General features: G+C 40.5%; 1 pseudogene; it reads left to right on the top strand.

Moving 5' to 3' along the window:
• The first annotated feature begins 6,275 nt into the window (after window positions 1-6,275).
• LOC103673335 lies at window positions 6,276-13,447 on the top strand (annotated as a pseudogene).
• The last annotated feature ends 785 nt before the right edge of the window (window positions 13,448-14,232 follow it).

Below are 14,232 nucleotides of genomic sequence, written 5' to 3'. Positions count from 1 at the left end.
AATTGTCTTCTCACCACACACATTATCAGCTAACTTTGCTTCAGCTAGTATCCTTAGGCTTTCTGCCCCTTTTACCTTTCATTAGTTCTAAATTCTAATGTCCTCTCCTCATTTCCTCACTGTCTTCTCTCTCTCAGCCCTCAATCTTGTATCCAGGTTATTAGCAATCACTAGAACTGTTGCTTATGTCTTCAGCCTGCCACTTAACTGTTTCTGTTCCTGTACAAGACTTTGAAATATTGTACCTTCATGATTGATTCTAACATCTGCTGAAAGCTGACCCTCACTTGTTCTCACTTTAATGAGGGTTGTTTACTAAAATAAATAGAGAAGTATTAATCAAGAAGGTCAAGAACATGAATTAAGATCATTTGGGGACCATTTGCAAAGTTTTGATAGGTAAACTGATGATGTATTTCCTTAGGTCTCTGAGTCAGTAATTTCATTAGGACTTGTTTACATACATAGGGAGTTTTCATCTGCAGGTCAATGCTCCTCCTCATCAACTTTTCTGCTATAAATTTCCTTATTCCCTGCCACTCAGCTTATTTCCTAGGAACAAGCAATAACAATGTAAAAACTCATAGAGCTCCTTGGATTCTGTGGTTCCTGTTTCATTCTATTTATTCTTCTGCTCTGGTGTCATTCACAAGGTATCACTACTTCCTGATAAATACTTTTCCTACAGTAAACATGTTCTAAGGTGTGCACCCAGCAGCTAAGGTATGTCAAGCAACTCTGGCAATAATTCATGAGGAAATGCACGCTTCAGACTTTTGAGATTGCTTCTGGAAGTTTCTGTGATACATGAAGATAGTTCAAGACAATTGATATACATGAAAACTCTCATCTCCCATTACTGCATTCTCCTTATTTTTCTCCTACAACTATATATTTTTTCCTAGAATTGTACCCTTTTCTTTCAAGTCCTGACATCCCTGGTTATTTTTCCAAATGGAAACTACTTTGGTACATTTTTTTCTCTACTCTCCTCTGAAAATTTCTCTGTGCTTCCTAGGCCATGGCAATTGTCACCTCACCACTGCTCCGTCTCTCAAGCTCTCTAGTGTGCCTTCCAGAATGAGTTTCATTGTTTATAAAACCTGTATCATTTTGACATCTCTTCACCTCATTCAGTTACTCCAAGGATGGCACACATTTCTTGCTTCTTTGTAGACAATCCTCATTTTATCACTTCCTAGGAATGGAGAAAGCAGGGGTTAGTTTCCCTAAGTTTCCCGCTGACGTTCACATGCTTTATTCTTTTACATGCTGCAAGAATGTCTTTTGCCTTGTAATCAGGCAGATCCCCACATTTACTTAGCTCCCAAACTACTTCTCTGTATTCACATAGAATTTAGCACACATTTCACGGGCTTTCCTCTTTCAAACCCTAATTTTGGCATCATCCCACATGATTACAATGTTCATGTCATCTGATAGAAAACCTTAGCTTTTTTCTCAGTTTCTGGACATTCAGTTGCATTTATTCTCTCTTCTTATGCCATTTCCAGAAATAGCTTCAATCTTGACCTGTTTCCATCACTCTAAAATTCCTCGACTTTGAAAAATTTAAAAGTGTTTTGATTTCTTACTTATTTTATAAAAATAATGTTCACTTTGGAAATTCTGAGAAATCACAAATATATAAAGAAAATACAAATTACCAGTAAGTTCATGATATTGGTAATTTGTATATTATATATGGATCTATCTATCTATCTATCTATCTATCTATCTATCTCCATCATCATCATCATCTATTTCTCTCTCTCTCTCTATCCATCTATCGTCATCTATTTATCATCTATCATATGTATGACATCTGGCTATTTAGCTATCATCTAGCGATCTAGCTATCTAATTATCTATAATTCTTCCTCTTCACACCACAGCCACACACTAGCACATGTATACTAATATATAGGTATATATACATAATTTTGTCTTTGTCTATGTGAAGTGGCATAGAACCCATTCTGACCCAACCTGCCAGGAATAAGCATGTGCTCTGGAAAATGACTGTGTAGATGAATTTTTAAAATTGTAATGATATTATCCAAGCCAATTTGAGCAAAAAGCACAAAACTTTAGACATATTGCTCTCATAGTCTAAATGGAAGACCTCTTAATCTATAGCTCTTGAATAATTGCCACCAGTGAGACCAGCAGCGGTGCAGCAACTGTCCTGCAGGACATCCGAACTACACTGCGTTCTGTGTATCTCCAGGGGACCTGGAGTGTCTGAAGCAGAAAGATTAGGTCCTTAGGCTCACATTGCCATCTTACACATTTGTCTCATTAGGCAGCTCTCTTTGAATGTTTAAGTGTGGTTCCTTCTTATGCCTTTCTCTTCCTGCTATCCAGACATTTTAAAGAAATACATTTTGGAGGGCAACAGATGCCTCCTAAATTGTTTTATATACCTTCCATAAAACTATTTTAACATTCATGCTTTTTTATTAAATTTGAGAGTAATGTTCCATTGCCTTAATTCTGCACATATTTTCATCAATTCCTAGTTGGTTATTTTATCTATATTCAGCTTGGATGGAAAGATATCCTTCTAATTCTGGTGTTTCCTAATATGCATGTTGATGGAACTGCACTGCAGATTGACGGATCCCAACAACCAACATGTTCCTCAAGTCCCTCACCTAGAGCAGGTTACTTTGCTGTTTTTTTCTTGGAGAAGCTCCTTTTCATAATGTGTGTATTTATTTACTAGCTGCCAATATTTTTTAGACGTTTCTTTTTTAAAATTATTTTTATATTTATTAATTAGTTAATTAGTTAATTTATTTAGAGAGTGGAAGAAGGAGCAGAGGGAGAAGGAGAGAGAATCTCAAGCAGACACTGTGCTGAGTGTGGAGCTTGATGTGGGGCTTGATCTCATGACTCTGAGATCACAACCTGAACTGAAATCAGGAGACTGACGCCTAACCAACTGAGCCACCCAGGGACCCCTCTTTAGATGTTTCCATACGTGTAACCCCTTATAATCAGTAATTCCAGTGTAATCCACTTATAAATCCTCACATAAGTGGTCAACTACTATTTGGCAAAGGAATCAAGAATACTCATTGGGGAAAGCTTATCTTCTTCAATAGAGAGTGTTGGGAAAACTCGATAATTACATGCAGAAGAATAAAGTTGGACCCTTATCTTATACCAGACACAAAAAAGTTAACTCAAAAAGGATTAAAGACATGTATAAGACCTGAAACCATTAAACTCCTAGAAGAAAACATAGGGAGCAAGCTCATTAACATTGGTCCTGGTGATGACTTTTGGATGTGACACCAAAAGCACCTTCAACAAAAGCAAAAATAAATAAGTTGGACTACAGCAAACTAAAAAAAAAAAAAAAACCTTCTGCATAGCAAAATAAACAATCAACATTGTTGGTTTGTAACCTCCTCAGGAGCTTCCTGGGTCTAATCAGAAAACTGGCCCCCTGGGGCGCCTGGGTGGCACAGTGGTTAAGCGTCTGCCTTCGGTTCAGGGCGTGATCCCGGCGTTATGGGATCAAGCCCCACATCAGGCTCCTCCGCTATGAGCCTGCTTCTTCCTCTCCCACTCCCCCTGCTTGTGTTCCCTCTCTCGCTGGCTGTCTCTATCTCTGTCAAATAAATAAAATCTTTAAAAAAAAAAAAAAAAGAAAACTGGCCCCTGAACATGGAGGGCAGGGAGAGATCAAAGAAAGAGGCAGGCCTGTCCATGTGGGTAGGTGGTGGCAGTTTTAAGAAGTAAAGGAAACTTGCATGCAAGACTTGTCTGGGGCAGCAGCTAGACAAATGGATCCTTGCACCAGTCCCCTCCAAATCTTAAAAGTCACCTTTCCAATGACCTCCCCCAACATTTCACCTCTTGCGACCAGCTCCTACAATCTCACATGCTCCCCTCATCCTCAATGGGCCCTGCGTGGTCAGCAATGGGTTTCACTAGCACGGAAGTGGCTCTTTTGATGGCCACCTGGTTGCACTGGAGGCAGCTGCTACAGCCACAAATCAGGCACATATAAAAGAAAACATAGATTAGACCATGATTCCCAAAATCAGTGACAACTTTTTCCATTCAGAGCCCCATGATCTGAACCACTGATTTATCAAGTCCCCCAAACTGAAGGTCAGATCATTCAGGGTGTTTACTTGTGTCCTCATGTGATTTAATAAAAAGATACATTAGCAGATTCGTCAGGCATGAACACATAACATTCTGTCTGGATAATGGCACAGATGCCTCTTTGAGAGGGAATAATAAAGTCTTAGGCTCTTATGGAAGATAGCTTTTCTCATGAGAGGCATTTTGTTGTTCTTTAAGGATCGGTTTTATTGGCTATCAGCTAAGGCTTGTTCAGTGAATTTAGTAAAGGCTTCCACGTGTGCTATAATGTCCTCCAGGCCAATCGAGGAGACAAAGATGGCTGCCAAATGATTGTACTAGTGGAGAGTAGTATCCACCTGGCCTGGAAAAGAGGGAGGTAGGTAGTTTTAGGAACCTGACCTGGTTTTACATACCATACATGTTAGCTGGGGGAGGCACCATTTTCAGGCATAAAGAGATCAATCGGCCGGGGGGTAGGCTATGCCAGACCAGGGCCCCCACCTTTCCCCCCCTCTTACAATGGTGCGTGCTCCATTTCAAGTATAACACATTTTAACAGGTCCATCTTGAAGAAGGACAATGGGATCCTAGTGGAGATTGAGTAGTTCCCCTTCAGCCAGAGATGTGAAGTAACTCACCTGTCTCACCAGGACATCCCATTGTAAATTCCAGTGCGCTCTCAGTAGCATAATATGTTGATCCATGGTGAGAATAAGGGGAATGGCTGTTTCCCACAACTTCCATACTTTCACAGTATTGGGTGCCTTGGCAGGGGTCCCCTGTCTGTCATATGGGGAAACAGGATCTACTAGTTGATCATTCAAATGTATTAAAACTTGGGACAATACTTCAGTCTATCTGGCCAAGGTGGTTTTACGTGTTAATAATTTAATCTACTGCTTTAATTTTCCATTTTTCTTTTCTACCAACCCTTTAGCTCGTGGGCTAATAGGGGAGATGAAACTAACATTCAATGTCATGTTCTTTTGCTCAGACTTGCATGCCATGGCTTTTGAAATGTGTTCCCTAAGGACTGTCTTGTCAGTGACGGTATCCATAGATTTTATTTCATTTTTTTAACCACCTAATGGTAGCAGTCTGGTTTGCACAGTAATAAGGAAAGCTTAGGTTAGTCCAGATGCAGTGTCCACACAAACCAAGGCATATTTAGAAACCTTACTCAGAGGGAGGGGGCCAATATAATCAATTTGCCAACCCCTCATTGGTTGGGAATTCGAGATTCTTTTGGTAGTTTCTTTGGGCACTGTTTAAAACACACAAGACATGCTGCTACTGCATTAACCAAGTCACTATTCTTCAAGGGCAACTGGCATCCTTGGCAATATGCCATCTTATTTAGACACCATGGTAGTTGCTCCTTTTATGTACCTAATCTACTGTATCTACTGAAGGGTCAATAGCTAGGGCTCATACCCATGTGAAGCATCCGCTTCCTGATTACCAGAGGCTGTCAGTGTCTTATGAGCTGGGACATGAGGAATATTGAGGTCTGGCTGCCTTAGGCTCTTACAGATGGACACCAATGTTTTTCCACATATCTGGCCCCCACAAGGGCTTATTTATGATCATCCACTCCCATTTTCTATTGTCCAAGCCATAAATAGGGTTAACCCCTTTAGAATAGCCCAACTACCAGTGCAAAGGATAAAGGGCTCATGAGTGATCAGTCTCCAGCCAGACAGCTCTGAGCTCAGCCCACTGACTGCTGTGTGAAAGCTTTTAGCTGGGGGAGTTCCACGTATACTGCCAGGGTTTCTTCCCCCTTCTAGAGCTTGGACCACAATTCTAGGGACATTTTTCCCTTATAGTGTCTACCACAGGGTCTGACCCATACCTTCTAAATTCATAGACACAATTCACTCAAATAGTGGCCCACACTTAGGAATTGTCCAGAACTTTAATCTACTTTACTAGTATTTTTTGCCTTCTCAAAGGCAGCTTGTTGCTCTGATCCTCAGTCCCACACATGCCCTTTCTTTATCAGGCAGCACAAGGGATGGGGGCACTGTGCCAGGTAGGGATTAAAAGTCTTCTGAAACCCCCAAATCCCTACAGAGGCTTGCACCTCTTTCACATTCTTAAGGGTTGGATGGGCTTGTACCTGATCAATCACAACTTCTGGGACAACACCCATCTTACCTGACCAGATGACTCCCAAAACTTTACAGTGGTGCCTGGGCCTTGAATTTTTCACAGGTTTATTGCCTGGCTTCTCCCTCACAGATGTTCCAGTAAAGCCTTCAGGGTGTCCTGCAACAGAGGCAAGTCTTCACTTGTTAACTTTATACTATCAATGTAATGCGCCCATTTTACTGATGTGGGAAAGGAGAACAAGGATGGGCCGCTAGCTGCCATCCCATGTGGAGCTCTGCAGGTAGCCTTGAGGGAGCACTTGAAAGATTTATCACTGTCTCTCCCACATGAAGGCAAATTGATCTTAGTTATCAGAAACCTGTACTTGTCAAAGTTGTTTTCATGAATGTCTGAAGATGAAGCACTGTTGGAGGAACACATTTTTTTACCAAAGCACCAGAGTAAAACCATAATTGTCTGCAAATGACCAAAGACTTAAAAATGGCCACAATTGAAGATGTGGTGTGAGTTTGTTATAATACAATTGACAAAGGAATTTGATTATTTCTGCGACATACATACATACATTTTAAAATTATGACTGACATTATACTAGGAAAAATGGAATGGGTCCAGCTTGAGGGTCAATTTGTGGTCATGTCTTCTCAATGACCTCTTCCAGCACTCACTAAAAAACAAAAGGATTAAAAACACAGCTTCTAACCATCCAAGTCTCTTTTGGACCACGTATGTGCATTTGGTATTTAGTTAGCTGTTGTAGCAGAGTGCATTACAATGAATTGGCAAAGGCACTTCTATAGCAGTCTGTATTGTAAGAGGCCTCTCTCCCCCCTTCGTTTTCTTAAATCTCTGTGGGCAATGTTTTTGTTATATTCTGGGGTGTTTACATTTCAAAGACAAGAAAAGATTTACAACCTTAAAAGACAGAGAAAGAATGCAAGTTTTCTCTTATGAATTTGGGGGTAATTACTATTTTAATGTTTTCCTTTGTATGAGGGTTCAGAAAGCCTGGGCCATTTCAGCTGTTTCCTCATCAATTACAATACCCTCTTCTTCATTTTCTTCACTTTCTCAGAGGTTCCACCTTTTAGCATTTTAATCCAGCATCATCACAAGTGCCTGGAATTTAAATCCAGGCATTTTGGCCCCTCCTAGCTTTACAAAACAGTACGTTAAGAGCTCTAATTCATTATCCTGCCCTCCCACCTTGTCTGTCAGCCTCCAAACTGGCAGGCTTGTGGACACTTATACATCCTTCTCTAACATTAGCTCATCTTCTAACTTTCTGACCTGAGCTTCAGCCCCAAACTGGCAGGCTTGTGGACACTTATACATCCTTCTCTAACATTAGCTCATCTTCTAACTTTCTGACCTGAGCTTCAGCCCCCATGTGCTTCCCTCTCCTGCCGCAGTGTGCTATGTACGTGTAGTTCCTCCAACAAATGCACGAGGCCAGCTGGTGTTTGGGGAAGTGCCCCTGTACTCATATGGTAATCCACAAGCATCTAATGTACAGGTCACCCCTCCCCACATAGAGATCAATGGCCAATTTGGGATTGCCCCTGAGGATGCCTTATTCCCATTTCTTTCGTCTCCTGGCAGTCTCGGCAGTTGTTGGTTCATAATCTCTTTGGGAGCTTCTGGTAGAATCTGAAACTGGATCCCAAATGAAGAGGGCAGGGAGAGGCCAGAGAAAGAGGCAGGCCACTCTGTGTTGGTTGGTGGCAGTTTTAAGAAGCATAGGAGGTTTGTCTTGGGTGACAGCAAGACAAAAGGATGCACCTGCCTACCAAATCTTAAGGTTCATGAAGAGGCCTTAACTGGGTTCAGTCATGTGTACCATGCAGGTGTTTTCCACACCATATCACTATCTCAAGGCTATATGTCCTTGGATCAGTCTATGGGATCAGGAAAGGCAAGTGTAACCCATATTCCAAGGACAAGGGAGGGGGTTAGGAGCCTCCAAGAGCCTGGGTTCAGTTCACAGATCAAGTGGCCACAATGATGAGGGAAACAAAGGCAAGAGAAATATAGCTTAAATTAAGTCTCCCTATAACTTATAGTCCACAGATAGATAGCTGAAACATGCAGAATGTGACTTTCCTCAAGGAACTTATGGCTGCCTTAGTGCCTTAAAGTTTATGTTTTATTAAAGATTAAAAATAACCATATCTTAGCAGCTAGGCCCTCGAGGTCCTGAAAGCATTGCTTCCAAATTCCTTAGAGACTTGCTATCCCTAACCCCCACTAATTAAAATGTCTGTAATCAGTCACTCCTCACAATCCAGTGCAGCTCTTTCTGCCCACAGGTCCTATACCTGTGGTATAATAAAATCACCTTTTTGCACCAAAAACGTCTCAAGAATTCTTTCTTAGCCATTCTCTCACAAACCCAAAACTTCCAACTTTCATCAGCATCATTTCGATGACTCCCCTCAACAAAAACAAAAAGGCAACCTATAGGAGGCATCCGGGTGGCTCAGTTGATTAAGCATCTGACTTGATTTTTGGCTCAGGTCATAATCCCAGGTTTGTGAGATTAAGCCCCAGTTGGGCTTCACGCTGGGCATGGAGTCTGCTTAAGATTCTCCCCCTCTGCCCCTCCATTCTCTCTCTCTCTCTCTACCTCTCTTAAAAAAAAAAAGACAACTTAAGAATGGGAGAAAATAATTACAAATCATATAAGGGGTAATAGCCAAAACATAAGGAACTCATACAACTCAGTAGCAAAAACCACACAATATAATTAAAATGGGCAAAGGACCTGAACAGACATTTTTCAAAGAATACAAATGGCCAAAAAGTACATGAAAATGTACTCTGCATCACTAATCATCAGGGAAATGTAAATCAAAAGGACAAGAAGGTATCACCTCACATTTGTTAGAATGACTATCATCAAAAAACAAGAGATAATAAGTACTGGTGAATACGTGGAGAAAAGGGAGCCCTTGTACAACAGTGGTGGAAATGTGAATTGGTGTAGCCACTAAGGAAAACAGTATGGAGGTTCCTCAGAAAATTAAAAATAGAACTCTTAGGCAATCCTAGCAATCCTACTTCTAGGTATTTATCCAAAGGAATCAAAATCAGAATCTTGAGACACCTGCACTCCCATGTTTATTGAAACCTTATTCACAATAGCCAATGTGTGGAAACAACCTAAATGTCCCCGATGGATGAATGGACAAAGAAAATTTTGTATATTCATACGATATAGTAATTTTCAGCCTTAAAAAAGAAGGAAATCCTGCTATTTATGACAACATGGATGGACCCGGAGAAGGTTAAGTAAAATAAGTTAGACACAGAAATACAAATACAGTATAATCTCATTTACATGTAGAATCTAAAATAGTCAAACTTATAGAAGCAGAGAGTAGAATGTTGGTACTGGGGTGGGAGGGAGGGGAAACAGGGAGTTGATAGTCAAAGGGTACAAAATTTCAATTATATAAGGTAAATAAATTATAAAATTATACAAGGTAAATAAATTATAAAAAATCTATAAAGACCAGTGCCCACAACTAACAATACAGTATTATATACTTAAAATTTACTAAGAGAATAGATCTTAAGTCTTCTTACATAAAATAATAATAACAATAATGATGCTAATAATAAAAGGGGGACCTTTCGTGGGTGGTGGTGAGAGTGGAGAGTGAGCCCTGAAGGCCTGGAACACACTGCAAGAGTACAAAGTGGTGGGGTGCTGCCTGCCCACCCCCAGATATGGCACTCCGTCCTCTATTGCAGGCGAATCTTTGTACCTCGTCATGTTGTCACCAAGTCCTGGTTCTGGTACTTTGTGTCTCTGCTGAAGAAGATGAAGTCTGCAGGGGGAATTGTCTACTGTGGACAGGTTTTCAAGAAGTCCCCCTTGCGGGTGAAGAACTTCACGTGGCTACGCTCTGACTCCCCCAGGGGCACCCACACATCTACTGGGAGAGCCCGGACCTGACCACTGCAGGCGCTGTCACCTGGTGCTACTGAAACATGGGCATCCTGCACCGCACCAGGGACCCACTAGATCCAGATCATCAAGGTGGAGGCGATTGCAGACACCAAGTGCCGCAGATCAGCCGTCAAGAGGTTCCACGACTCCGAGATCAAGTTCCTCTGGGCCCCTGAATCCCGCATTGTCAGCACCAGCCACGCTTCACCACCACGAGTCCCAACACCTTCTTTTACATGAGCCTCCTTGTTCAAATAAACTCCTCGGGGGAAAAACCAAAACAAACCAAAAAACAGTAGTAATAATAATAAAGAGGGTGGGAGGAAATTTTAGGAGGAGTTAGGTATGTCTAGGGCCTGGATAGTGGTGATGATTTCACAGGTGTATACTTATATCCAAATTCATCAACTTGTGTACATTAAATATGTATATCTTTTCTCAAGTCAATCATGCCTCAATTAAGTGCTTTTAAAAAAAGTCTGCTGATTTAGAGGCGCCTGGGTGGCTCCGTTGGTTAAGTGTCTGCCTTCAGCTCAGGTCATGATCTGCGGGTCCCGGGATCGAGAGGCCCACATCAAGCTTTCTGCTCAGTGGGGAGCCTGATTCTCCCTCTCCCTCTGCCTGAAGCTCTGCCTACTTGTGCTCTCTTTCTCTCTCTGTCAAATAAATAAATAAAATTAAAAAGTCTGCTGATTTAAATGTAAGCCTCATCAAATCACCTTCATAGAAACATCCAGAATATTTGACCAAATATGTGGGCATTATGGCAGCCAAGTTGACACAAAAAATTAACCAACAACATACATGTTATATTCTAAATTTTACTTTCTTCAAACACTTTTCTCTCAGTTCCTTGACATTTAGTTACATTTACTTTCTCTCTTCTTAAGCCACTCTCAGATATGGTTTCGTTCTTGACCTGTTAAGCAGATCTCCATCTACTCAATCCAAAATTAATTGAATATATGAATAATTAGATGGTTTTCATTCATATATGTAGTGTATAACTGAGCACATATTGATAAGAGCATGGGTTAACAACTTTGCTTGGTTAAGTTGTGACAGAAATCAGTAAGATTGCCAAGCTTGTCCTATTTTTTAATCCTATCAACCATACTGAGCACTTCTTATAAACCCAGAGGCATGTGACACAGAACAGAATTTGTAAAATGACTTAGTTATACATAGTAAGTTGGTTAAATGTTACTCTTGTCAAACAATGTTCTTCCATCTAGTTTGTCTGAAAGTAAGAACACAACCATTAGCCTCAGGGTTTTTGTTCCTCCTGGCTTACGTGATCCCACCTGGTGAAAAGATGAAAATATGGGTCTGAGAGACTACCCAAAAAGCATTGACTCAGGAATTGCAATCAGCATTTTGATTTTAATTCTAGGTGTTTATAGTTCATTTTTATTACCCTGCCACATCTTCAGGCATTATTGCCCTTTGTAGAATGGGTTCAGGATTTCTAATCCAGAGAAACTGTTCCTCTTTGTCCTACAAAGGATCACTTGGGGGTCCTTCTTTGGTATGCAAATGCAGGGCACACATTTTTCTAGTATTAGCGGATTCATATATAACAAGGTCTTTTTTTTCCTCTCTCTTTTTTTGATGGTCAAAAAGTTGCAATACTCATTTGGTATGCAGTAGATCTCTATGGAGAAAGTGATAATTTAAATAAAGAGCCCTGGATTTCCTAGGAAGAAAGAGTCAAATCCCAATCTATATGTCCTGTGATGATTAATTGTATGTGTCAACCTGGCTAGGCCATAGTACCCAGATATTGGTCAAACAATATTCTGTTTCTGTGAAGACATTAAATATTTAGATGAGATTAACACTTAAATCAATAGACTTTAGTAAAGCAGATTACTCACCATAATATGTGTGGGCCTCGTCCAATTTGTTAAAGGCCTTCCTAGAAAAAAAAAAAAGAACAACAGAGGGCTGAGAGAGAGGGCATTTTACCAGTAGACTGCTTTCAGACTTTCAGACTTGAGCTAACATCAGCTTTTCTGGATCTCCAGCTGGCTGGCATACCCTGAAGATTGTGGACTTGCCAGCCTCTACAATTGGGTGAGGCAACTTCGGGAAGGTTCCAGGCCTCTGAATGAAATAACAAATGGGAAAAGAAAATTTAAGCTGGACTACTGGGCTTTAGACAAAGATATAAGTTTGATTGAAAAGACTAGGTATAAAGCAGTAGAGAGCTGTTATCCCTTTAGATCTAAGCCTCTCTGGAATAAATGAGCCAGTGTGAACAGCAGCAAAGTCAACATGATTTAAGAACCTTAGTACCCTATTTGGGATACCATCATAGCCTAGGGAGGGTGCAAGGCCTCTAAAAGTACTTCCACAGTATGGACCAGTTTCAGTTCAGTAACAATAAAATTGCAATAACAGACCAATCAGAATCCAATCCTCATTCTATGCCTAATATTTTGGAAGGGTATGCCATTCTTTCAACTGTGTAAAACTGTAAGAGTTATTGAATGATTTTTAGGATATGAGAGGAATATGATGGATTTCCTGCTAATAGTGTGTAATGAGGCTCAAATGAATTACTGAAAACTTTTCTAAAGTTAAAAATATATATCAGAATTCTATGTTAATAAATGAAAAAATTCTTACTACAAAAACTTTTTGAAATCCTTAATCTAAATGTACTCATTTAACAAAAATTCACAAATATTTACACAGTTATAAGTGCTCGGGCTAACTTTCTGAACAATTGCATGCCCTTATGGAACTTAAGGTTCAAGTGGGCGAGAGACAGACTGTAAAAATGAACAAATAATTAAACAAATGCATACTGTAGAATGCTAGTGTTTGATAATTGCAATGGAAGAAAATAAAACAGCAAGGGGATAGGTTGTGCTAAAGAAGAGAAAAATGGAAATTACGGTCAGGTTACCTTTCACTGAGAAGGCGACATTAGACCAAATATTTGAACTAGGTGATCATTCAGGCAGATATCTGAGGGAAGCACATTTTAGGAAAAAGTGACAGTCAAAGTAAATGCTGAGGTAGGCATATTCAAGGAATATTCTGACATATTCAAGGAATATGAAATAATCCAGTGTGGCTAGATTAGAACAAGCAAGAAGATAAGGTCAAAGATCAGAAGGGACAGAAGAATGAATGCAGAGCATCGGACTCCGGATCCTACTCAGTCTGAAAGTCATTGCAATGGATGGAGTTGAGTTTAACAGAGATGGTGAAGATTTTTTAATCACTCTGGATTTTCATGTGTAGGCAGACCACGAGTAAACATAAGAAACCTCCTCTATCCCTGATTATAAATAAGAGGAATGAATAAGATTTCCCTAAGGGAGTTTAACTGTAAAATAAAAACATAATTAATCAAAGCAGATATAAACAGAATACTTCTCAAGGCCGAGGACACGTAAATGTTACTGGAGGTATCTGTGTTGGGGTGCTTAATGCTTACTATTTACCCCACCCACGAAGGAGCAATTCCTGCCCTAGTTACGGGGCTGGCTGAACACACATCCCCCTACGCCAGACAGATGAGATCAGCAACAGTTTGTATCACATATACTCACAGCCCAGGGTTGGTTGATGCCCATGCCATGCATGTTACACCCAAACATCTGAGGATTGCAACTGGGAACAGAGTGAACCAGGGACTGTGAGAGGTAGGCCTGTAGTATCAAGGAGATGAGGTACTCCTCGGTTCCCATGGAAACATGTCGATGGCTTGAGTAATTCTTGTGAGTTGTCAAGGAATTGAAGCCTGCTATTCAGGAGGTAAGCAGGAACTGGGCCTGGGCCTGTAATTAAGACTGGTATTTAACTAGGGGCCCTGGTCCATGGAAACATGGAAAGGGAAACTCGTGTTTAGACTAATCTAGGCCCTCTTGTTTTTTCCCAGATGTCAAGGAATACATAATATTGGATCTTAATTTTATTTTCTTATACTAGATGGAGGGTTGGGGAGAGTGTGGGTCAGCAATGGAACACAGAAATTAAAGGATTAGACATAAAGATGGACAATGTCTGTCCTTGTTCTCTCTGGATGATGAAGTGCTCTT

Source organism: Ursus maritimus, unplaced genomic scaffold (genome assembly GCF_017311325.1).
Source record: "Ursus maritimus isolate PB19 unplaced genomic scaffold, ASM1731132v1 scaffold_11, whole genome shotgun sequence".
In the NCBI taxonomy this organism is placed as follows: domain Eukaryota; kingdom Metazoa; phylum Chordata; class Mammalia; order Carnivora; family Ursidae; genus Ursus; species Ursus maritimus.
Note: the sequence above shows the minus strand (reverse complement) of the source record. Positions and strands in the feature narration are given on the sequence as shown.